Here is a 24281-nt window from a genome sequence, read left to right on the forward strand (position 1 = left end):
TCATTTGGGTGGTAACTGCCAATAAAAGAAAACATTGGCCCACCCAGCTCACCTACACATGACTGTCCTGTCTGCCTGTCTGTTCCAAGTGACTGTCTGGCTGTCAGGTTCCGCCGGATTCCGAGTGAGCAGCTTGTGATGTCATAGAGGGCAGATTGTGATGTCACACAAAGGGTCCTGCCACATGAATGCCTGTCCATCTGACTGTCTACTACTGCTGCTGAATGGGCTCAAAACAGGAAAGCCGTCATTGCACCTGATTGTGCAAGATTCCTCCTTCTCCTCTGCAGCAGCTAGCTGATTGATTTACTCAGCAGCAGTTCGTCAGGGACACAGGCATGCAGCAGCAAAGAGCGAGGAGACAGCTGGCTGCTGCTGCTTGCCTGTTGGTCGTCTGCCTAGTGGGTGTGTGTCTGTTGACGCGACGTCAACAGACGGGGCGGAGCACATGCAAATTTGGCCTCCTACCCAGCTGAGGCACCCTGCCCGCCCGCCGACGACCTAATCACAAAATCAGTTGGATGGCTACTCGTCCTCCGGTCCCTGTCCAGCACTTCAAGTCCTATTCACACCTGCCGTACAGCCAGGTATCTTTAAGACTGCAACGACATAGAAGTGATGTGTGTGTGTTAGATGTGTCCGTGGTGCTGATCTCTTCTGCACCAGTGTTGGTGGCCGAATTCCGGTTCGCGCGCTTTGCTGGGACCCCATTCGGGTTATCGCTTCTCGGCCTTTTGGCTAAGATCAAGTGTAGTATCTGTTCTTATCAGTTTAATATCTGATACGCCCCCTATCTGGGGGCCATATATTAAATGGATTTTTAGAACAGGGAGATGGAAGAAGAGCTTGCTCTGTCCACTCCACGCATTGAACTGGTATTGCAGTACTTCCAGGACCGGTGCACCTTCCTAATCTGTTATCCAAAAAAAGACTATTTCCATTCCTGGCACTTAATTTGGAGTATCAATTGTTTGTGCACCTTTGTACTAACTTTGTATTTAGAAATGCATGCATTTGCTGCTTCAAGGTTTAACCCTTGTGCATAAATACTTTGAAATCCTGCCTCCAGTGTATCATTTTGTGACTATTTCTTGACTCCTTGAATTGTACTTTCTGGAATCGAGGCAGTTAAATATTTTTACGTGACACTACACTTGATATCAGCATATGCGGCCTAGCCAAAAGACCGGAAGCCTGCCTAAATTAAATGACTTATCAATCGCTGCGACCTCCCAAAAAATAGGCAAACACTATGTGACTTACCTACGATCTTTCCACGGAAACATCAACTGGATCACAGCAATGGCATTTTTGGACCCCCCTCCCTCTCCATTTGAAATGGCTTGGTTTTTTTTTTGCTTTTTCTTTCTTGATCTCTTATATTTTTTTTCTTTTCTTTTTGCGCTCTCTTTTCTCTCTCTTTTGTTTTGGGAAATTTTTTTCCTCTTTCCTCTCTTTTGTTTTGGGAATTTTTTTTCCTCTTCCATTTTTTTTTGCCGAGCCCAACAATTGATGATCATTGAGAGGGGGATTTAGAAAAAGTATCACTTACCTTCTTCGGACCATCATTTGGGTGGTAACTGCCAATAAAAGAAAACACTGGCCCACCCAGCTCACCTACACATGACTGTCCTGTCTGCCTGTCTGTTCCAAGTGACTGTCTGGCTGTCAGGTTCCGCCGGATTCCGAGTGAGCAGCTTGTGATGTCATAGAGGGCAGATTGTGATGTCACACAAAGGGTCCTGCCACATGAATGCCTGTCCATCTGACTGTCTACTACTGCTGCTGAATGGGCTCAAAACAGGAAAGCCGTCATTGCACCTGATTGTGCAAGATTCCTCCTTCTCCTCTGCAGCAGCTAGCTGATTGATTTACTCAGCAGCAGTTCGTCAGGGACACAGGCATGCAGCAGCAAAGAGCGAGGAGACAGCTGGCTGCTGCTGCTTGCCTGTTGGTCGTCTGCCTAGTGGGTGTGTGTCTGTTGACGCGACGTCAACAGACGGGGCGGAGCACATGCAAATTTGGCCTCCTACCCAGCTGAGGCACCCTGCCCGCCCGCCGACGACCTAATCACAAAATCAGTTGGATGGCTACTCGTCCTCCGGTCCCTGTCCAGCACTTCAAGTCCTATTCACACCTGCCGTACAGCCAGGTATCTTTAAGACTGCAACGACATAGAAGTGATGTGTGTGTGTTAGATGTGTCCGTGGTGCTGATCTCTTCTGCACCAGTGTTGGTGGCCGAATTCCGGTTCGCGCGCTTTGCTGGGACCCCATTCGGGTTATCGCTTCTCGGCCTTTTGGCTAAGATCAAGTGTAGTATCTGTTCTTATCAGTTTAATATCTGATACGCCCCCTATCTGGGGGCCATATATTAAATGGATTTTTAGAACAGGGAGATGGAAGAAGAGCTTGCTCTGTCCACTCCACGCATTGACCTGGTATTGCAGTACTTCCAGGACCGGTGCACCTTCCTAATCTGTTATCCAAAAAAAGACTATTTCCATTCCTGGCACTTAATTTGGAGTATCAATTGTTTGTGCACCTTTGTACTAACTTTGTATTTAGAAATGCATGCATTTGCTGCTTCAAGGTTTAACCCTTGTGCATAAATACTTTGAAATCCTGCCTCCAGTGTATCATTTTGTGACTATTTCTTGACTCCTTGAATTGTACTTTCTGGAATCGAGGCAGTTAAATATTTTTACGTGACACTACACTTGATATCAGCATATGCGGCCTAGCCAAAAGACCGGAAGCCTGCCTAAATTAAATGACTTATCAATCGCTGCGACCTCCCAAAAAATAGGCAAACACTATGTGACTTACCTACGATCTTTCCACGGAAACATCAACTGGATCACAGCAATGGCATTTTTGGACCCCCCTCCCTCTCCATTTGAAATGGCTTGGTTTTTTTTTTTGGTTTTTCTTTCTTGATCTCTTATATTTTTTTTCTTTTCTTTTTGCGCTCTCTTTTCTCTCTCTTTTGTTTTGGGAAATTTTTTTCCTCTTTCCTCTCTTTTGTTTTGGGAATTTTTTTTCCTCTTCCATTTTTTTTTGCCGAGCCCAACAATTGATGATCATTGAGAGGGGGATTTAGAAAAAGTATCACTTACCTTCTTCGGACCATCATTTGGGTGGTAACTGCCAATAAAAGAAAACATTGGCCCACCCAGCTCACCTACACATGACTGTCCTGTCTGCCTGTCTGTTCCAAGTGACTGTCTGGCTGTCAGGTTCCGCCGGATTCCGAGTGAGCAGCTTGTGATGTCATAGAGGGCAGATTGTGATGTCACACAAAGGGTCCTGCCACATGAATGCCTGTCCATCTGACTGTCTACTACTGCTGCTGAATGGGCTCAAAACAGGAAAGCCGTCATTGCACCTGATTGTGCAAGATTCCTCCTTCTCCTCTGCAGCAGCTAGCTGATTGATTTACTCAGCAGCAGTTCGTCAGGGACACAGGCATGCAGCAGCAAAGAGCGAGGAGACAGCTGGCTGCTGCTGCTTGCCTGTTGGTCGTCTGCCTAGTGGGTGTGTGTCTGTTGACGCGACGTCAACAGACGGGGCGGAGCACATGCAAATTTGGCCTCCTACCCAGCTGAGGCACCCTGCCCGCCCGCCGACGACCTAATCACAAAATCAGTTGGATGGCTACTCGTCCTCCGGTCCCTGTCCAGCACTTCAAGTCCTATTCACACCTGCCGTACAGCCAGGTATCTTTCAGACTGCAACGACATAGAAGTGATGTGTGTGTGTTAGATGTGTCCGTGGTGCTGATCTCTTCTGCACCAGTGTTGGTGGCCGAATTCCGGTTCGCGCGCTTTGCTGGGACCCCATTCGGGTTATCGCTTCTCGGCCTTTTGGCTAAGATCAAGTGTAGTATCTGTTCTTATCAGTTTAATATCTGATACGCCCCCTATCTGGGGGCCATATATTAAATGGATTTTTAGAACAGGGAGATGGAAGAAGAGCTTGCTCTGTCCACTCCACGCATTGACCTGGTATTGCAGTACTTCCAGGACCGGTGCACCTTCCTAATCTGTTATCCAAAAAAAGACTATTTCCATTCCTGGCACTTAATTTGGAGTATCAATTGTTTGTGCACCTTTGTACTAACTTTGTATTTAGAAATGCATGCATTTGCTGCTTCAAGGTTTAACCCTTGTGCATAAATACTTTGAAATCCTGCCTCCAGTGTATCATTTTGTGACTATTTCTTGACTCCTTGAATTGTACTTTCTAGAATCGAGGCAGTTAAATATTTTTACGTGACACTACACTTGATATCAGCATATGCGGCCTAGCCAAAAGACCGGAAGCCTGCCTAAATTAAATGACTTATCAATCGCTGCGACCTCCCAAAAAATAGGCAAACACTATGTGACTTACCTACGATCTTTCCACGGAAACATCAACTGGATCACAGCAATGGCATTTTTGGACCCCCCTCCCTCTCCATTTGAAATGGCTTGGTTTTTTTTTTGCTTTTTCTTTCTTGATCTCTTATATTTTTTTTCTTTTCTTTTTGCGCTCTCTTTTCTCTCTCTTTTGTTTTGGGAAATTTTTTTCCTCTTTCCTCTCTTTTGTTTTGGGAATTTTTTTTCCTCTTCCATTTTTTTTGCCGAGCCCAACAATTGATGATCATTGAGAGGGGGATTTAGAAAAAGTATCACTTACCTTCTTCGGACCATCATTTGGGTGGTAACTGCCAATAAAAGAAAACATTGGCCCACCCAGCTCACCTACACATGACTGTCCTGTCTGCCTGTCTGTTCCAAGTGACTGTCTGGCTGTCAGGTTCCGCCGGATTCCGAGTGAGCAGCTTGTGATGTCATAGAGGGCAGATTGTGATGTCACACAAAGGGTCCTGCCACATGAATGCCTGTCCATCTGACTGTCTACTACTGCTGCTGAATGGGCTCAAAACAGGAAAGCCGTCATTGCACCTGATTGTGCAAGATTCCTCCTTCTCCTCTGCAGCAGCTAGCTGATTGATTTACTCAGCAGCAGTTCGTCAGGGACACAGGCATGCAGCAGCAAAGAGCGAGGAGACAGCTGGCTGCTGCTGCTTGCCTGTTTGTCGTCTGCCTAGTGGGTGTGTGTCTGTTGACGCGACGTCAACAGACGGGGCGGAGCACATGCAAATTTGGCCTCCTACCCAGCTGAGGCACCCTGCCCGCCCGCCGACGACCTAATCACAAAATCAGTTGGATGGCTACTCGTCCTCCGGTCCCTGTCCAGCACTTCAAGTCCTATTCACACCTGCCGTACAGCCAGGTATCTTTCAGACTGCAACGACATAGAAGTGATGTGTGTGTGTTAGATGTGTCCGTGGTGCTGATCTCTTCTGCACCAGTGTTGGTGGCCGAATTCCGGTTCGCGCGCTTTGCTGGGACCCCATTCGGGTTATCGCTTCTCGGCCTTTTGGCTAAGATCAAGTGTAGTATCTGTTCTTATCAGTTTAATATCTGATACGCCCCCTATCTGGGGGCCATATATTAAATGGATTTTTAGAACAGGGAGATGGAAGAAGAGCTTGCTCTGTCCACTCCACGCATTGACCTGGTATTGCAGTACTTCCAGGACCGGTGCACCTTCCTAATCTGTTATCCAAAAAAAGACTATTTCCATTCCTGGCACTTAATTTGGAGTATCAATTGTTTGTGCACCTTTGTACTAACTTTGTATTTAGAAATGCATGCATTTGCTGCTTCAAGGTTTAACCCTTGTGCATAAATACTTTGAAATCCTGCCTCCAGTGTATCATTTTGTGACTATTTCTTGACTCCTTAAATTGTACTTTCTGGAATCGAGGCAGTTAAATATTTTTACGTGACACTACACTTGATATCAGCATATGCGGCCTAGCCAAAAGACCGGAAGCCTGCCTAAATTAAATGACTTATCAATCGCTGCGACCTCCCAAAAAATAGGCAAACACTATGTGACTTACCTACGATCTTTCCACGGAAACATCAACTGGATCACAGCAATGGCATTTTTGGACCCCCCTCCCTCTCCATTTGAAATGGCTTGGTTTTTTTTTTGCTTTTTCTTTCTTGATCTCTTATATTTTTTTTCTTTTCTTTTTGCGCTCTCTTTTCTCTCTCTTTTGTTTTGGGAAATTTTTTTCCTCTTTCCTCTCTTTTGTTTTGGGAATTTTTTTTCCTCTTCCATTTTTTTTTGCCGAGCCCAACAATTGATGATCATTGAGAGGGGGATTTAGAAAAAGTATCACTTACCTTCTTCGGACCATCATTTGGGTGGTAACTGCCAATAAAAGAAAACACTGGCCCACCCAGCTCACCTACACATGACTGTCCTGTCTGCCTGTCTGTTCCAAGTGACTGTCTGGCTGTCAGGTTCCGCCGGATTCCGAGTGAGCAGCTTGTGATGTCATAGAGGGCAGATTGTGATGTCACACAAAGGGTCCTGCCACATGAATGCCTGTCCATCTGACTGTCTACTACTGCTGCTGAATGGGCTCAAAACAGGAAAGCCGTCATTGCACCTGATTGTGCAAGATTCCTCCTTCTCCTCTGCAGCAGCTAGCTGATTGATTTACTCAGCAGCAGTTCGTCAGGGACACAGGCATGCAGCAGCAAAGAGCGAGGAGACAGCTGGCTGCTGCTGCTTGCCTGTTGGTCGTCTGCCTAGTGGGTGTGTGTCTGTTGACGCGACGTCAACAGACGGGGCGGAGCACATGCAAATTTGGCCTCCTACCCAGCTGAGGCACCCTGCCCGCCCGCCGACGACCTAATCACAAAATCAGTTGGATGGCTACTCGTCCTCCGGTCCCTGTCCAGCACTTCGAGTCCTATTCACACCTGCCGTACAGCCAGGTATCTTTCAGACTGCAACGACATAGAAGTGATGTGTGTGTGTTAGATGTGTCCGTGGTGCTGATCTCTTCTGCACCAGTGTTGGTGGCCGAATTCCGGTTCGCGCGCTTTGCTGGGACCCCATTCGGGTTATCACTTCTCGGCCTTTTGGCTAAGATCAAGTGTAGTATCTGTTCTTATCAGTTTAATATCTGATACGCCCCCTATCTGGGGGCCATATATTAAATGGATTTTTAGAACAGGGAGATGGAAGAAGAGCTTGCTCTGTCCACTCCACGCATTGACCTGGTATTGCAGTACTTCCAGGACCGGTGCACCTTCCTAATCTGTTATCCAAAAAAAGACTATTTCCATTCCTGGCACTTAATTTGGAGTATCAATTGTTTGTGCACCTTTGTACTAACTTTGTATTTAGAAATGCATGCATTTGCTGCTTCAAGGTTTAACCCTTGTGCATAAATACTTTGAAATCCTGCCTCCAGTGTATCATTTTGTGACTATTTCTTGACTCCTTGAATTGTACTTTCTGGAATCGAGGCAGTTAAATATTTTTACGTGACACTACACTTGATATCAGCATATGCGGCCTAGCCAAAAGACCGGAAGCCTGCCTAAATTAAATGACTTATCAATCGCTGCGACCTCCCAAAAAATAGGCAAACACTATGTGACTTACCTACGATCTTTCCACGGAAACATCAACTGGATCACAGCAATGGCATTTTTGGACCCCCCTCCCTCTCCATTTGAAATGGCTTGGTTTTTTTTTTGCTTTTTCTTTCTTGATCTCTTATATTTTTTTTCTTTTCTTTTTGCGCTCTCTTTTCTCTCTCTTTTGTTTTGGGAAATTTTTTTCCTCTTTCCTCTCTTTTGTTTTGGGAATTTTTTTTCCTCTTCCATTTTTTTTTGCCGAGCCCAACAATTGATGATCATTGAGAGGGGGATTTAGAAAAAGTATCACTTACCTTCTTCGGACCATCATTTGGGTGGTAACTGCCAATAAAAGAAAACACTGGCCCACCCAGCTCACCTACACATGACTGTCCTGTCTGCCTGTCTGTTCCAAGTGACTGTCTGGCTGTCAGGTTCCGCCGGATTCCGAGTGAGCAGCTTGTGATGTCATAGAGGGCAGATTGTGATGTCACACAAAGGGTCCTGCCACATGAATGCCTGTCCATCTGACTGTCTACTACTGCTGCTGAATGGGCTCAAAACAGGAAAGCCGTCATTGCACCTGATTGTGCAAGATTCCTCCTTCTCCTCTGCAGCAGCTAGCTGATTGATTTACTCAGCAGCAGTTCGTCAGGGACACAGGCATGCAGCAGCAAAGAGCGAGGAGACAGCTGGCTGCTGCTGCTTGCCTGTTGGTCGTCTGCCTAGTGGGTGTGTGTCTGTTGACGCGACGTCAACAGACGGGGCGGAGCACATGCAAATTTGGCCTCCTACCCAGCTGAGGCACCCTGCCCGCCCGCCGACGACCTAATCACAAAATCAGTTGGATGGCTACTCGTCCTCCGGTCCCTGTCCAGCACTTCAAGTCCTATTCACACCTGCCGTACAGCCAGGTATCTTTCAGACTGCAACGACATAGAAGTGATGTGTGTGTGTTAGATGTGTCCGTGGTGCTGATCTCTTCTGCACCAGTGTTGGTGGCCGAATTCCGGTTCGCGCGCTTTGCTGGGACCCCATTCGGGTTATCGCTTCTCGGCCTTTTGGCTAAGATCAAGTGTAGTATCTGTTCTTATCAGTTTAATATCTGATACGCCCCCTATCTGGGGGCCATATATTAAATGGATTTTTAGAACAGGGAGATGGAAGAAGAGCTTGCTCTGTCCACTCCACGCATTGACCTGGTATTGCAGTACTTCCAGGACCGGTGCACCTTCCTAATCTGTTATCCAAAAAAAGACTATTTCCATTCCTGGCACTTAATTTGGAGTATCAATTGTTTGTGCACCTTTGTACTAACTTTGTATTTAGAAATGCATGCATTTGCTGCTTCAAGGTTTAACCCTTGTGCATAAATACTTTGAAATCCTGCCTCCAGTGTATCATTTTGTGACTATTTCTTGACTCCTTGAATTGTACTTTCTGGAATCGAGGCAGTTAAATATTTTTACGTGACACTACACTTGATATCAGCATATGCGGCCTAGCCAAAAGACAGGAAGCCTGCCTAAATTAAATGACTTATCAATCGCTGCGACCTCCCAAAAAATAGGCAAACACTATGTGACTTACCTACGATCTTTCCACGGAAACATCAACTGGATCACAGCAATGGCATTTTTGGACCCCCCTCCCTCTCCATTTGAAATGGCTTGGTTTTTTTTTTGCTTTTTCTTTCTTGATCTCTTATATTTTTTTTCTTTTCTTTTTGCGCTCTCTTTTCTCTCTCTTTTGTTTTGGGAAATTTTTTTCCTCTTTCCTCTCTTTTGTTTTGGGAATTTTTTTTCCTCTTCCATTTTTTTTTGCCGAGCCCAACAATTGATGATCATTGAGAGGGGGATTTAGAAAAAGTATCACTTACCTTCTTCGGACCATCATTTGGGTGGTAACTGCCAATAAAAGAAAACATTGGCCCACCCAGCTCACCTACACATGACTGTCCTGTCTGCCTGTCTGTTCCAAGTGACTGTCTGGCTGTCAGGTTCCGCCGGATTCCGAGTGAGCAGCTTGTGATGTCATAGAGGGCAGATTGTGATGTCACACAAAGGGTCCTGCCACATGAATGCCTGTCCATCTGACTGTCTACTACTGCTGCTGAATGGGCTCAAAACAGGAAAGCCGTCATTGCACCTGATTGTGCAAGATTCCTCCTTCTCCTCTGCAGCAGCTAGCTGATTGATTTACTCAGCAGCAGTTCGTCAGGGACACAGGCATGCAGCAGCAAAGAGCGAGGAGACAGCTGGCTGCTGCTGCTTGCCTGTTGGTCGTCTGCCTAGTGGGTGTGTGTCTGTTGACGCGACGTCAACAGACGGGGCGGAGCACATGCAAATTTGGCCTCCTACCCAGCTGAGGCACCCTGCCCGCCCGCCGACGACCTAATCACAAAATCAGTTGGATGGCTACTCGTCCTCCGGTCCCTGTCCAGCACTTCAAGTCCTATTCACACCTGCCGTACAGCCAGGTATCTTTCAGACTGCAACGACATAGAAGTGATGTGTGTGTGTTAGATGTGTCCGTGGTGCTGATCTCTTCTGCACCAGTGTTGGTGGCCGAATTCCGGTTCGCGCGCTTTGCTGGGACCCCATTCGGGTTATCGCTTCTCGGCCTTTTGGCTAAGATCAAGTGTAGTATCTGTTCTTATCAGTTGGTATGGACTGGCCTCTGGCAGAGAATAGAGAAAGGTGGGACTGAGTAGCTGCTCTGATGGGCGGAGGGTGTGGGACCCCTCTGTTTTTTCCCGGGAGTAGTGAAAAGTCTCACTAAGTATCTTCACCTCTGCCAGTGGTAGGAGGCTCCGTAAACCCACTGGTAGGAGGGGGGGAGAAACACTGGGCCTAGTAGTTTGACTCTCTTGACGGGGTTTGTAGCCCCCGAAGGATGAGTCAGCGAAAGGCTCAGTCTAGTATCCAATCCCAGGGAGCGGAGAAAGGTTGGGACTGAGTAGATGGCTCCTGTTCCAGAGGTTCGTAGCCTCTGATGGGGAGACCGCGAAAGGCCCAGCTTAGTACCTTAACCCTGGGAGCGGAGAAACACTGGGACTGAGTAGATTGCTCTTCCGGAGGGGGTGCAGCCCCTAAGGGAGTCTTTCGAAAGGCCCAGTGGAGTACCCATTCCCATGCCAGGGGCTGGAAAGTGCCTGCTGCTGAGACGGAGAAACACTTGGTCGGACGCTGACTGGCTGGCTGCCTGGAGTCCGAGGCTGCACTGTGCCCCCGGGGAAACTCGGGGGTGCCGGACATGCACGGGTGATCCCAAGTCACCTTGCACGAATGGCACTTGCACTGCGCACTTCCCTTTAGGTTAGCGCTTCACGTCCTTACCCTGTCCTTTTGGATGGGGTAGGACAATTTTTCACACCCCCCCCCGGCCTTCTGGCTAGGGCCTTATTCTTTTCTTTTTATGATTTGCACGTTTTGCACTTCACGTTTTTCGTTAGTTTGTCACGTTTTTTCATTTGGGTAGTGCGGCTGTCCCTAACAGGCCTTCCGTTCCCCAAACGTGACTGGGACTCTTCACCTTTTGGGGAGAGTCCCGGTTCCCTCGAGGGCAACCCCGAGCCGCAAGGCGGAGGGAAGCCTAAGCGGGTCTCTCCAAACCTTCGGGTGCGGAGGACCCACCGTCCGAAACCCTTCCGGGGGTGGAGGAAACGCGGGTCCCTCTGAGCTTCGGCGAAGAGGACCCACCGATCCCTTTTTTCCCTTCCTCGGCCTTATGGTTGAGGGGGGTTAGGGGAACCATGGGGCCTTTCTCCTTTGGGAGAGGGCCCACACGTTCGTACGGCTGCCCCCTGTGCACGCGTTTAGTCACGTCACTGGTGGTGGTGGGAGCACACCTCGGGCTCCCTGAGTTTCTTCAAACTCATCTGTTCTTATCAGTTTAATATCTGATACGCCCCCTATCTGGGGGCCATATATTAAATGGATTTTTAGAACAGGGAGATGGAAGAAGAGCTTGCTCTGTCCACTCCACGCATTGACCTGGTATTGCAGTACTTCCAGGACCGGTGCACCTTCCTAATCTGTTATCCAAAAAAAGACTATTTCCATTCCTGGCACTTAATTTGGAGTATCAATTGTTTGTGCACCTTTGTACTAACTTTGTATTTAGAAATGCATGCATTTGCTGCTTCAAGGTTTAACCCTTGTGCATAAATACTTTGAAATCCTGCCTCCAGTGTATCATTTTGTGACTATTTCTTGACTCCTTGAATTGTACTTTCTGGAATCGAGGCAGTTAAATATTTTTACGTGACACTACACTTGATATCAGCATATGCGGCCTAGCCAAAAGACCGGAAGCCTGCCTAAATTAAATGACTTATCAATCGCTGCGACCTCCCAAAAAATAGGCAAACACTATGTGACTTACCTACGATCTTTCCACGGAAACATCAACTGGATCACAGCAATGGCATTTTTGGACCCCCCTCCCTCTCCATTTGAAATGGCTTGGGTTTTTTTTTGCTTTTTCTTTCTTGATCTCTTATATTTTTTTTCTTTTCTTTTTGCGCTCTCTTTTCTCTCTCTTTTGTTTTGGGAAATTTTTTTCCTCTTTCCTCTCTTTTGTTTTGGGAATTTTTTTTCCTCTTCCATTTTTTTTTGCCGAGCCCAACAATTGATGATCATTGAGAGGGGGATTTAGAAAAAGTATCACTTACCTTCTTCGGACCATCATTTGGGTGGTAACTGCCAATAAAAGAAAACATTGGCCCACCCAGCTCACCTACACATGACTGTCCTGTCTGCCTGTCTGTTCCAAGTGACTGTCTGGCTGTCAGGTTCCGCCGGATTCCGAGTGAGCAGCTTGTGATGTCATAGAGGGCAGATTGTGATGTCACACAAAGGGTCCTGCCACATGAATGCCTGTCCATCTGACTGTCTACTACTGCTGCTGAATGGGCTCAAAACAGGAAAGCCGTCATTGCACCTGATTGTGCAAGATTCCTCCTTCTCCTCTGCAGCAGCTAGCTGATTGATTTACTCAGCAGCAGTTCGTCAGGGACACAGGCATGCAGCAGCAAAGAGCGAGGAGACAGCTGGCTGCTGCTGCTTGCCTGTTGGTCGTCTGCCTAGTGGGTGTGTGTCTGTTGACGCGACGTCAACAGACGGGGCGGAGCACATGCAAATTTGGCCTCCTACCCAGCTGAGGCACCCTGCCCGCCCGCCGACGACCTAATCACAAAATCAGTTGGATGGCTACTCGTCCTCCGGTCCCTGTCCAGCACTTCAAGTCCTATTCACACCTGCCGTACAGCCAGGTATCTTTCAGACTGCAACGACATAGAAGTGATGTGTGTGTGTTAGATGTGTCCGTGGTGCTGATCTCTTCTGCACCAGTGTTGGTGGCCGAATTCCGGTTCGCGCGCTTTGCTGGGACCCCATTCGGGTTATCGCTTCTCGGCCTTTTGGCTAAGATCAAGTGTAGTATCTGTTCTTATCAGTTTAATATCTGATACGCCCCCTATCTGGGGGCCATATATTAAATGGATTTTTAGAACAGGGAGATGGAAGAAGAGCTTGCTCTGTCCACTCCACGCATTGACCTGGTATTGCAGTACTTCCAGGACCGGTGCACCTTCCTAATCTGTTATCCAAAAAAAGACTATTTCCATTCCTGGCACTTAATTTGGAGTATCAATTGTTTGTGCACCTTTGTACTAACTTTGTATTTAGAAATGCATGCATTTGCTGCTTCAAGGTTTAACCCTTGTGCATAAATACTTTGAAATCCTGCCTCCAGTGTATCATTTTGTGACTATTTCTTGACTCCTTGAATTGTACTTTCTGGAATCGAGGCAGTTAAATATTTTTACGTGACACTACACTTGATATCAGCATATGCGGCCTAGCCAAAAGACCGGAAGCCTGCCTAAATTAAATGACTTATCAATCGCTGCGACCTCCCAAAAAATAGGCAAACACTATGTGACTTACCTACGATCTTTCCACGGAAACATCAACTGGATCACAGCAATGGCATTTTTGGACCCCCCTCCCTCTCCATTTGAAATGGCTTGGTTTTTTTTTTGCTTTTTCTTTCTTGATCTCTTATATTTTTTTTCTTTTCTTTTTGCGCTCTCTTTTCTCTCTCTTTTGTTTTGGGAAATTTTTTTCCTCTTTCCTCTCTTTTGTTTTGGGAATTTTTTTTCCTCTTCCATTTTTTTTTGCCGAGCCCAACAATTGATGATCATTGAGAGGGGGATTTAGAAAAAGTATCACTTACCTTCTTCGGACCATCATTTGGGTGGTAACTGCCAATAAAAGAAAACACTGGCCCACCCAGCTCACCTACACATGACTGTCCTGTCTGCCTGTCTGTTCCAAGTGACTGTCTGGCTGTCAGGTTCCGCCGGATTCCGAGTGAGCAGCTTGTGATGTCATAGAGGGCAGATTGTGATGTCACACAAAGGGTCCTGCCACATGAATGCCTGTCCATCTGACTGTCTACTACTGCTGCTGAATGGGCTCAAAACAGGAAAGCCGTCATTGCACCTGATTGTGCAAGATTCCTCCTTCTCCTCTGCAGCAGCTAGCTGATTGATTTACTCAGCAGCAGTTCGTCAGGGACACAGGCATGCAGCAGCAAAGAGCGAGGAGACAGCTGGCTGCTGCTGCTTGCCTGTTGGTCGTCTGCCTAGTGGGTGTGTGTCTGTTGACGCGACGTCAACAGACGGGGCGGAGCACATGCAAATTTGGCCTCCTACCCAGCTGAGGCACCCTGCCCGCCCGCCGACGACCTAATCACAAAATCAGTTGGATGGCTACTCGTCCTCCGGTCCCTGTCCAGCACTTCAAGTCCTATTCACACCTGCCGTACAGCCAGGTATCTTTCAGACTGCAACGACATAGAAGTGATGTGTGTGTGTTAGATGTGTCCGTGGTGCTGATCTCTTCTGCACCAGTGTTGGTGGCCGAATTCCGGTTCGCGCGCTTTGCTGGGACCCCATTCGGGTTATCGCTTCTCGGCCTTTTGGCTAAGATCAAGTGTAGTATCTGTTCTTATCAGTTTAATATCTGATACGCCCCCTATCTGGGGGCCATATATTAAATGGATTTTTAGAACAGGGAGATGGAAGAAGAGCTTGCTCTGTCCACTCCACGCATTGACCTGGTATTGCAGTACTTCCAGGACCGGTGCACCTTCCTAATCTGTTATCCAAAAAAAGACTATTTCCATTCCTGGCACTTAATTTGGAGTATCAATTGTTTGTGCACCTTTGTACTAACTTTGTATTTAGAAATGCATGCATTTGCTGCTTCAAGGTTTAACCCTTGTGCATAAATACTTTGAAATCCTGCCTCCAGTGTATCATTTTGTGACTATTTCTTGACTCCTTGAATTGTACTTTCTGGAATCGAGGCAGTTAAATATTTTTACGTGACACTACACTTGATATCAGCATATGCGGCCTAGCCAAAAGACCGGAAGCCTGCCTAAATTAAATGACTTATCAATCGCTGCGACCTCCCAAAAAATAGGCAAACACTATGTGACTTACCTACGATCTTTCCACGGAAACATCAACTGGATCACAGCAATGGCATTTTTGGACCCCCCTCCCTCTCCATTTGAAATGGCTTGGTTTTTTTTTTGCTTTTTCTTTCTTGATCTCTTATATTTTTTTTCTTTTCTTTTTGCGCTCTCTTTTCTCTCTCTTTTGTTTTGGGAAATTTTTTTCCTCTTTCCTCTCTTTTGTTTTGGGAATTTTTTTTCCTCTTCCATTTTTTTTTGCCGAGCCCAACAATTGATGATCATTGAGAGGGGGATTTAGAAAAAGTATCACTTACCTTCTTCGGACCATCATTTGGGTGGTAACTGCCAATAAAAGAAAACATTGGCCCACCCAGCTCACCTACACATGACTGTCCTGTCTGCCTGTCTGTTCCAAGTGACTGTCTGGCTGTCAGGTTCCGCCGGATTCCGAGTGAGCAGCTTGTGATGTCATAGAGGGCAGATTGTGATGTCACACAAAGGGTCCTGCCACATGAATGCCTGTCCATCTGACTGTCTACTACTGCTGCTGAATGGGCTCAAAACAGGAAAGCCGTCATTGCACCTGATTGTGCAAGATTCCTCCTTCTCCTCTGCAGCAGCTAGCTGATTGATTTACTCAGCAGCAGTTCGTCAGGGACACAGGCATGCAGCAGCAAAGAGCGAGGAGACAGCTGGCTGCTGCTGCTTGCCTGTTGGTCGTCTGCCTAGTGGGTGTGTGTCTGTTGACGCGACGTCAACAGACGGGGCGGAGCACATGCAAATTTGGCCTCCTACCCAGCTGAGGCACCCTGCCCGCCCGCCGACGACCTAATCACAAAATCAGTTGGATGGCTACTCGTCCTCCGGTCCCTGTCCAGCACTTCAAGTCCTATTCACACCTGCCGTACAGCCAGGTATCTTTCAGACTGCAACGACATAGAAGTGATGTGTGTGTGTTAGATGTGTCCGTGGTGCTGATCTCTTCTGCACCAGTGTTGGTGGCCGAATTCCGGTTCGCGCGCTTTGCTGGGACCCCATTCGGGTTATCGCTTCTCGGCCTTTTGGCTAAGATCAAGTGTAGTATCTGTTCTTATCAGTTTAATATCTGATACGCCCCCTATCTGGGGGCCATATATTAAATGGATTTTTAGAACAGGGAGATGGAAGAAGAGCTTGCTCTGTCCACTCCACGCATTGACCTGGTATTGCAGTACTTCCAGGACCGGTGCACCTTCCTAATCTGTTATCCAAAAAAAGACTATTTCCATTCCTGGCACTTAATTTGGAGTATCAATTGTTTGTGCACCTTTGTACTAACTTTGTATTTAGAAATGCATGCATTTGCTGCTTCAAGGTTTAACCCTTGTGCATAAATACTTTGAAATCCTGCCTCCAGTGTATCATTTTGTGACTATTTCTTGACTCCTTGAATTGTACTTTCTGGAATCGAGGCAGTTAAATATTTTTACGTGACACTACACTTGATATCAGCATATGCGGCCTAGCCAAAAGACCGGAAGCCTGCCTAAATTAAATGACTTATCAATCGCTGCGACCTCCCAAAAAATAGGCAAACACTATGTGACTTACCTACGATCTTTCCACGGAAACATCAACTGGATCACAGCAATGGCATTTTTGGACCCCCCTCCCTCTCCATTTGAAATGGCTTGGTTTTTTTTTTGCTTTTTCTTTCTTGATCTCTTATATTTTTTTTCTTTTCTTTTTGCGCTCTCTTTTCTCTCTCTTTTGTTTTGGGAAATTTTTTTCCTCTTTCCTCTCTTTTGTTTTGGGAATTTTTTTTCCTCTTCCATTTTTTTTGCCGAGCCCAACAATTGATGATCATTGAGAGGGGGATTTAGAAAAAGTATCACTTACCTTCTTCGGACCATCATTTGGGTGGTAACTGCCAATAAAAGAAAACATTGGCCCACCCAGCTCACCTACACATGACTGTCCTGTCTGCCTGTCTGTTCCAAGTGACTGTCTGGCTGTCAGGTTCCGCCGGATTCCGAGTGAGCAGCTTGTGATGTCATAGAGGGCAGATTGTGATGTCACACAAAGGGTCCTGCCACATGAATGCCTGTCCATCTGACTGTCTACTACTGCTGCTGAATGGGCTCAAAACAGGAAAGCCGTCATTGCACCTGATTGTGCAAGATTCCTCCTTCTCCTCTGCAGCAGCTAGCTGATTGATTTACTCAGCAGCAGTTCGTCAGGGACACAGGCATGCAGCAGCAAAGAGCGAGGAGACAGCTGGCTGCTGCTGCTTGCCTGTTTGTCGTCTGCCTAGTGGGTGTGTGTCTGTTGACGCGACGTCAACAGACGGGGCGGAGCACATGCAAATTTGGCCTCCTACCCAGCTGAGGCACCCTGCCCGCCCGCCGACGACCTAATCACAAAATCAGTTGGATGGCTACTCGTCCTCCGGTCCCTGTCCAGCACTTCAAGTCCTATTCACACCTGCCGTACAGCCAGGTATCTTTCAGACTGCAACGACATAGAAGTGATGTGTGTGTGTTAGATGTGTCCGTGGTGCTGATCTCTTCTGCACCAGTGTTGGTGGCCGAATTCCGGTTCGCGCGCTTTGCTGGGACCCCATTCGGGTTATCGCTTCTCGGCCTTTTGGCTAAGATCAAGTGTAGTATCTGTTCTTATCAGTTTAATATCTGATACGCCCCCTATCTGGGGGCCATATATTAAATGGATTTTTAGAACAGGGAGATGGAAGAAGAGCTTGCTCTGTCCACTCCACGCATTGACCTGGTATTGCAGTACTTCCAGGACCGGTGCACCTTCCTAATCTGTTATCCAAAAAAAGACTATTTCCATTCCTGGCACTTAATTTGGAGTATCAATTGTTTGTGCACCTTTGTACTAACTTTGTATTTAGAAATGCATGCATTTGCTGCTTCAAGGTTTAACCCTTGTGCATAAATACTTTGAAATCCTGCCTCCAGTGTATCATTTTGTGACTATTTCTTGACTCCTTAAATTGTACTTTCTGGAATCGAGGCAGTTAAATATTTTTACGTGACACTACACTTGATATCAGCATATGCGGCCTAGCCAAAAGACCGGAAGCCTGCCTAAATTAAATGACTTATCAATCGCTGCGACCTCCCAAAAAATAGGCAAACACTATGTGACTTACCTACGATCTTTCCACGGAAACATCAACTGGATCACAGCAATGGCATTTTTGGACCCCCCTCCCTCTCCATTTGAAATGGCTTGGTTTTTTTTTTGCTTTTTCTTTCTTGATCTCTTATATTTTTTTTCTTTTCTTTTTGCGCTCTCTTTTCTCTCTCTTTTGTTTTGGGAAATTTTTTTCCTCTTTCCTCTCTTTTGTTTTGGGAATTTTTTTTCCTCTTCCATTTTTTTTTGCCGAGCCCAACAATTGATGATCATTGAGAGGGGGATTTAGAAAAAGTATCACTTACCTTCTTCGGACCATCATTTGGGTGGTAACTGCCAATAAAAGAAAACACTGGCCCACCCAGCTCACCTACACATGACTGTCCTGTCTGCCTGTCTGTTCCAAGTGACTGTCTGGCTGTCAGGTTCCGCCGGATTCCGAGTGAGCAGCTTGTGATGTCATAGAGGGCAGATTGTGATGTCACACAAAGGGTCCTGCCACATGAATGCCTGTCCATCTGACTGTCTACTACTGCTGCTGAATGGGCTCAAAACAGGAAAGCCGTCATTGCACCTGATTGTGCAAGATTCCTCCTTCTCCTCTGCAGCAGCTAGCTGATTGATTTACTCAGCAGCAGTTCGTCAGGGACACAGGCATGCAGCAGCAAAGAGCGAGGAGACAGCTGGCTGCTGCTGCTTGCCTGTTGGTCGTCTGCCTAGTGGGTGTGTGTCTGTTGACGCGACGTCAACAGACGGGGCGGAGCACATGCAAATTTGGCCTCCTACCCAGCTGAGGCACCCTGCCCGCCCGCCGACGACCTAATCACAAAATCAGTTGGATGGCTACTCGTCCTCCGGTCCCTGTCCAGCACTTCGAGTCCTATTCACACCTGCCGTACAGCCAGGTATCTTTCAGACTGCAACGACATAGAAGTGATGTGTGTGTGTTAGATGTGTCCGTGGTGCTGATCTCTTCTGCACCAGTGTTGGTGGCCGAATTCCGGTTCGCGCGCTTTGCTGGGACCCCATTCGGGTTATCACTTCTCGGCCTTTTGGCTAAGATCAAGTGTAGTATCTGTTCTTATCAGTTTAATATCTGATACGCCCCCTATCTGGGGGCCATATATTAAATGGATTTTTAGAACAGGGAGATGGAAGAAGAGCTTGCTCTGTCCACTCCACGCATTGACCTGGTATTGCAGTACTTCCAGGACCGGTGCACCTTCCTAATCTGTTATCCAAAAAAAGACTATTTCCATTCCTGGCACTTAATTTGGAGTATCAATTGTTTGTGCACCTTTGTACTAACTTTGTATTTAGAAATGCATGCATTTGCTGCTTCAAGGTTTAACCCTTGTGCATAAATACTTTGAAATCCTGCCTCCAGTGTATCATTTTGTGACTATTTCTTGACTCCTTGAATTGTACTTTCTGGAATCGAGGCAGTTAAATATTTTTACGTGACACTACACTTGATATCAGCATATGCGGCCTAGCCAAAAGACCGGAAGCCTGCCTAAATTAAATGACTTATCAATCGCTGCGACCTCCCAAAAAATAGGCAAACACTATGTGACTTACCTACGATCTTTCCACGGAAACATCAACTGGATCACAGCAATGGCATTTTTGGACCCCCCTCCCTCTCCATTTGAAATGGCTTGGTTTTTTTTTTGCTTTTTCTTTCTTGATCTCTTATATTTTTTTTCTTTTCTTTTTGCGCTCTCTTTTCTCTCTCTTTTGTTTTGGGAAATTTTTTTCCTCTTTCCTCTCTTTTGTTTTGGGAATTTTTTTTCCTCTTCCATTTTTTTTTGCCGAGCCCAACAATTGATGATCATTGAGAGGGGGATTTAGAAAAAGTATCACTTACCTTCTTCGGACCATCATTTGGGTGGTAACTGCCAATAAAAGAAAACACTGGCCCACCCAGCTCACCTACACATGACTGTCCTGTCTGCCTGTCTGTTCCAAGTGACTGTCTGGCTGTCAGGTTCCGCCGGATTCCGAGTGAGCAGCTTGTGATGTCATAGAGGGCAGATTGTGATGTCACACAAAGGGTCCTGCCACATGAATGCCTGTCCATCTGACTGTCTACTACTGCTGCTGAATGGGCTCAAAACAGGAAAGCCGTCATTGCACCTGATTGTGCAAGATTCCTCCTTCTCCTCTGCAGCAGCTAGCTGATTGATTTACTCAGCAGCAGTTCGTCAGGGACACAGGCATGCAGCAGCAAAGAGCGAGGAGACAGCTGGCTGCTGCTGCTTGCCTGTTGGTCGTCTGCCTAGTGGGTGTGTGTCTGTTGACGCGACGTCAACAGACGGGGCGGAGCACATGCAAATTTGGCCTCCTACCCAGCTGAGGCACCCTGCCCGCCCGCCGACGACCTAATCACAAAATCAGTTGGATGGCTACTCGTCCTCCGGTCCCTGTCCAGCACTTCAAGTCCTATTCACACCTGCCGTACAGCCAGGTATCTTTCAGACTGCAACGACATAGAAGTGATGTGTGTGTGTTAGATGTGTCCGTGGTGCTGATCTCTTCTGCACCAGTGTTGGTGGCCGAATTCCGGTTCGCGCGCTTTGCTGGGACCCCATTCGGGTTATCGCTTCTCGGCCTTTTGGCTAAGATCAAGTGTAGTATCTGTTCTTATCAGTTTAATATCTGATACGCCCCCTATCTGGGGGCCATATATTAAATGGATTTTTAGAACAGGGAGATGGAAGAAGAGCTTGCTCTGTCCACTCCACGCATTGACCTGGTATTGCAGTACTTCCAGGACCGGTGCACCTTCCTAATCTGTTATCCAAAAAAAGACTATTTCCATTCCTGGCACTTAATTTGGAGTATCAATTGTTTGTGCACCTTTGTACTAACTTTGTATTTAGAAATGCATGCATTTGCTGCTTCAAGGTTTAACCCTTGTGCATAAATACTTTGAAATCCTGCCTCCAGTGTATCATTTTGTGACTATTTCTTGACTCCTTGAATTGTACTTTCTGGAATCGAGGCAGTTAAATATTTTTACGTGACACTACACTTGATATCAGCATATGCGGCCTAGCCAAAAGACAGGAAGCCTGCCTAAATTAAATGACTTATCAATCGCTGCGACCTCCCAAAAAATAGGCAAACACTATGTGACTTACCTACGATCTTTCCACGGAAACATCAACTGGATCACAGCAATGGCATTTTTGGACCCCCCTCCCTCTCCATTTGAAATGGCTTGGTTTTTTTTTTGCTTTTTCTTTCTTGATCTCTTATATTTTTTTTCTTTTCTTTTTGCGCTCTCTTTTCTCTCTCTTTTGTTTTGGGAAATTTTTTTCCTCTTTCCTCTCTTTTGTTTTGGGAATTTTTTTTCCTCTTCCATTTTTTTTTGCCGAGCCCAACAATTGATGATCATTGAGAGGGGGATTTAGAAAAAGTATCACTTACCTTCTTCGGACCATCATTTGGGTGGTAACTGCCAATAAAAGAAAACATTGGCCCACCCAGCTCACCTACACATGACTGTCCTGTCTGCCTGTCTGTTCCAAGTGACTGTCTGGCTGTCAGGTTCCGCCGGATTCCGAGTGAGCAGCTTGTGATGTCATAGAGGGCAGATTGTGATGGCACACAAAGGGTCCTGCCACATGAATGCCTGTCCATCTGACTGTCTACTACTGCTGCTGAATGGGCTCAAAACAGGAAAGCCGTCATTGCACCTGATTGTGCAAGATTCCTCCTTCTCCTCTGCAGCAGCTAGCTGATTGATTTACTCAGCAGCAGTTCGTCAGGGACACAGGCATGCAGCAGCAAAGAGCGAGGAGACAGCTGGCTGCTGCTGCTTGCCTGTTGGTCGTCTGCCTAGTGGGTGTGTGTCTGTTGACGCGAAGTCAACAGACGGGGCGGAGCACATGCAAATTTGGCCTCCTACCCAGCTGAGGCACCCTGCCCGCCCGCCGACGACCTAATCACAAAATCAGTTGGATGGCTACTCGTCCTCCGGTCCCTGTCCAGCACTTCAAGTCCTATTCACACCTGCCGTACAGCCAGGTATCTTTCAGACTGCAACGACATAGAAGTGATGTGTGTGTGTTAGATGTGTCCGTGGTGCTGATCTCTTCTGCACCAGTGTTGGTGGCCGAATTCCGGTTCGCGCGCTTTGCTGGGACCCCATTCGGGTTATCGCTTCTCGGCCTTTTGGCTAAGATCAAGTGTAGTATCTGTTCTTATCAGTTTAATATCTGATACGCCCCCTATCTGGGGGCCATATATTAAATGGATTTTTAGAACAGGGAGATGGAAGAAGAGCTTGCTCTGTCCACTCCACGCATTGACCTGGTATTGCAGTACTTCCAGGACCGGTGCACCTTCCTAATCTGTTATCCAAAAAAAGACTATTTCCATTCCTGGCACTTAATTTGGAGTATCAATTGTTTGTGCACCTTTGTACTAACTTTGTATTTAGAAATGCATGCATTTGCTGCTTCAAGGTTTAACCCTTGTGCATAAATACTTTGAAATCCTGCCTCCAGTGTATCATTTTGTGACTATTTCTTGACTCCTTGAATTGTACTTTCTGGAATCGAGGCAGTTAAATATTTTTACGTGACACTACACTTGATATCAGCATATGCGGCCTAGCCAAAAGACCGGAAGCCTGCCTAAATTAAATGACTTATCAATCGCTGCGACCTCCCAAAAAATAGGCAAACACTATGTGACTTACCTACGATCTTTCCACGGAAACATCAACTGGATCACAGCAATGGCATTTTTGGACCCCCCTCCCTCTCCATTTGAAATGGCTTGGGTTTTTTTTTGCTTTTTCTTTCTTGATCTCTTATATTTTTTTTCTTTTCTTTTTGCGCTCTCTTTTCTCTCTCTTTTGTTTTGGGAAATTTTTTTCCTCTTTCCTCTCTTTTGTTTTGGGAATTTTTTTTCCTCTTCCATTTTTTTTTGCCGAGCCCAACAATTGATGATCATTGAGAGGGGGATTTAGAAAAAGTATCACTTACCTTCTTCGGACCATCATTTGGGTGGTAACTGCCAATAAAAGAAAACATTGGCCCACCCAGCTCACCTACACATGACTGTCCTGTCTGCCTGTCTGTTCCAAGTGACTGTCTGGCTGTCAGGTTCCGCCGGATTCCGAGTGAGCAGCTTGTGATGTCATAGAGGGCAGATTGTGATGTCACACAAAGGGTCCTGCCACATGAATGCCTGTCCATCTGACTGTCTACTACTGCTGCTGAATGGGCTCAAAACAGGAAAGCCGTCATTGCACCTGATTGTGCAAGATTCCTCCTTCTCCTCTGCAGCAGCTAGCTGATTGATTTACTCAGCAGCAGTTCGTCAGGGACACAGGCATGCAGCAGCAAAGAGCGAGGAGACAGCTGGCTGCTGCTGCTTGCCTGTTGGTCGTCTGCCTAGTGGGTGTGTGTCTGTTGACGCGACGTCAACAGACGGGGCGGAGCACATGCAAATTTGGCCTCCTACCCAGCTGAGGCACCCTGCCCGCCCGCCGACGACCTAATCACAAAATCAGTTGGATGGCTACTCGTCCTCCGGTCCCTGTCCAGCACTTCAAGTCCTATTCACACCTGCCGTACAGCCAGGTATCTTTCAGACTGCAACGACATAGAAGTGATGTGTGTGTGTTAGATGTGTCCGTGGTGCTGATCTCTTCTGCACCAGTGTTGGTGGCCGAATTCCGGTTCGCGCGCTTTGCTGGGACCCCATTCGGGTTATCGCTTCTCGGCCTTTTGGCTAAGATCAAGTGTAGTATCTGTTCTTATCAGTTTAATATCTGATACGCCCCCTATCTGGGGGCCATATATTAAATGGATTTTTAGAACAGGGAGATGGAAGAAGAGCTTGCTCTGTCCACTCCACGCATTGACCTGGTATTGCAGTACTTCCAGGACCGGTGCACCTTCCTAATCTGTTATCCAAAAAAAGACTATTTCCATTCCTGGCACTTAATTTGGAGTATCAATTGTTTGTGCACCTTTGTACTAACTTTGTATTTAGAAATGCATGCATTTGCTGCTTCAAGGTTTAACCCTTGTGCATAAATACTTTGAAATCCTGCCTCCAGTGTATCATTTTGTGACTATTTCTTGACTCCTTGAATTGTACTTTCTGGAATCGAGGCAGTTAAATATTTTTA

The 24281-nt window shown here is 46.6% G+C and overlaps 14 non-coding genes and 2 pseudogenes across 14 annotated transcripts; all 16 read left to right on the top strand.

Moving 5' to 3' along the window:
- The first annotated feature begins 718 nt into the window (after positions 1–718).
- On the top strand, positions 719–909 carry LOC146012587 (U2 spliceosomal RNA). Its single transcript, XR_014445745.1, has one exon. It is a non-coding gene; the product is annotated as a U2 spliceosomal RNA (small nuclear RNA).
- Positions 910–2283: 1374 nt separating this feature from the next.
- LOC146012402 (U2 spliceosomal RNA) lies at positions 2284–2474 on the top strand. Its single transcript, XR_014445568.1, has one exon. It is a non-coding gene; the product is annotated as a U2 spliceosomal RNA (small nuclear RNA).
- Positions 2475–3849: 1375 nt separating this feature from the next.
- On the top strand, positions 3850–4040 carry LOC146012403 (U2 spliceosomal RNA). The gene has a single exon (XR_014445569.1). It is a non-coding gene; the product is annotated as a U2 spliceosomal RNA (small nuclear RNA).
- A 1373-nt stretch (positions 4041–5413) lies between these two features.
- Positions 5414–5604, top strand: LOC146012404 (U2 spliceosomal RNA). Its single transcript, XR_014445570.1, has one exon. It is a non-coding gene; the product is annotated as a U2 spliceosomal RNA (small nuclear RNA).
- Positions 5605–6978: 1374 nt separating this feature from the next.
- On the top strand, positions 6979–7169 carry LOC146012545 (U2 spliceosomal RNA). Its single transcript, XR_014445705.1, has one exon. It is a non-coding gene; the product is annotated as a U2 spliceosomal RNA (small nuclear RNA).
- Positions 7170–8543: 1374 nt separating this feature from the next.
- LOC146012405 (U2 spliceosomal RNA) lies at positions 8544–8734 on the top strand. Its single transcript, XR_014445571.1, has one exon. It is a non-coding gene; the product is annotated as a U2 spliceosomal RNA (small nuclear RNA).
- Positions 8735–10108: 1374 nt separating this feature from the next.
- LOC146012717 (U2 spliceosomal RNA) lies at positions 10109–10244 on the top strand (annotated as a pseudogene).
- Positions 10245–11354: 1110 nt separating this feature from the next.
- On the top strand, positions 11355–11530 carry LOC146012662 (U2 spliceosomal RNA; annotated as a pseudogene).
- Positions 11531–12904: 1374 nt separating this feature from the next.
- On the top strand, positions 12905–13095 carry LOC146012406 (U2 spliceosomal RNA). Its single transcript, XR_014445572.1, has one exon. It is a non-coding gene; the product is annotated as a U2 spliceosomal RNA (small nuclear RNA).
- A 1374-nt stretch (positions 13096–14469) lies between these two features.
- LOC146012407 (U2 spliceosomal RNA) lies at positions 14470–14660 on the top strand. Its single transcript, XR_014445573.1, has one exon. It is a non-coding gene; the product is annotated as a U2 spliceosomal RNA (small nuclear RNA).
- Positions 14661–16034: 1374 nt separating this feature from the next.
- LOC146012408 (U2 spliceosomal RNA) lies at positions 16035–16225 on the top strand. Its single transcript, XR_014445574.1, has one exon. It is a non-coding gene; the product is annotated as a U2 spliceosomal RNA (small nuclear RNA).
- Positions 16226–17598: 1373 nt separating this feature from the next.
- LOC146012410 (U2 spliceosomal RNA) lies at positions 17599–17789 on the top strand. The gene has a single exon (XR_014445576.1). It is a non-coding gene; the product is annotated as a U2 spliceosomal RNA (small nuclear RNA).
- A 1374-nt stretch (positions 17790–19163) lies between these two features.
- Positions 19164–19354, top strand: LOC146012546 (U2 spliceosomal RNA). Its single transcript, XR_014445706.1, has one exon. It is a non-coding gene; the product is annotated as a U2 spliceosomal RNA (small nuclear RNA).
- Positions 19355–20728: 1374 nt separating this feature from the next.
- LOC146012411 (U2 spliceosomal RNA) lies at positions 20729–20919 on the top strand. Its single transcript, XR_014445577.1, has one exon. It is a non-coding gene; the product is annotated as a U2 spliceosomal RNA (small nuclear RNA).
- Positions 20920–22293: 1374 nt separating this feature from the next.
- LOC146012412 (U2 spliceosomal RNA) lies at positions 22294–22484 on the top strand. The gene has a single exon (XR_014445578.1). It is a non-coding gene; the product is annotated as a U2 spliceosomal RNA (small nuclear RNA).
- Positions 22485–23858: 1374 nt separating this feature from the next.
- On the top strand, positions 23859–24049 carry LOC146012413 (U2 spliceosomal RNA). The gene has a single exon (XR_014445579.1). It is a non-coding gene; the product is annotated as a U2 spliceosomal RNA (small nuclear RNA).
- Positions 24050–24281: the final 232 nt, after the last annotated feature.

Source organism: Crinia signifera, chromosome 6 (assembly GCF_055691185.1).
Source record: "Crinia signifera chromosome 6, ASM5569118v1, whole genome shotgun sequence".
Classification (NCBI taxonomy): Eukaryota; Metazoa; Chordata; class Amphibia; order Anura; family Myobatrachidae; genus Crinia; species Crinia signifera.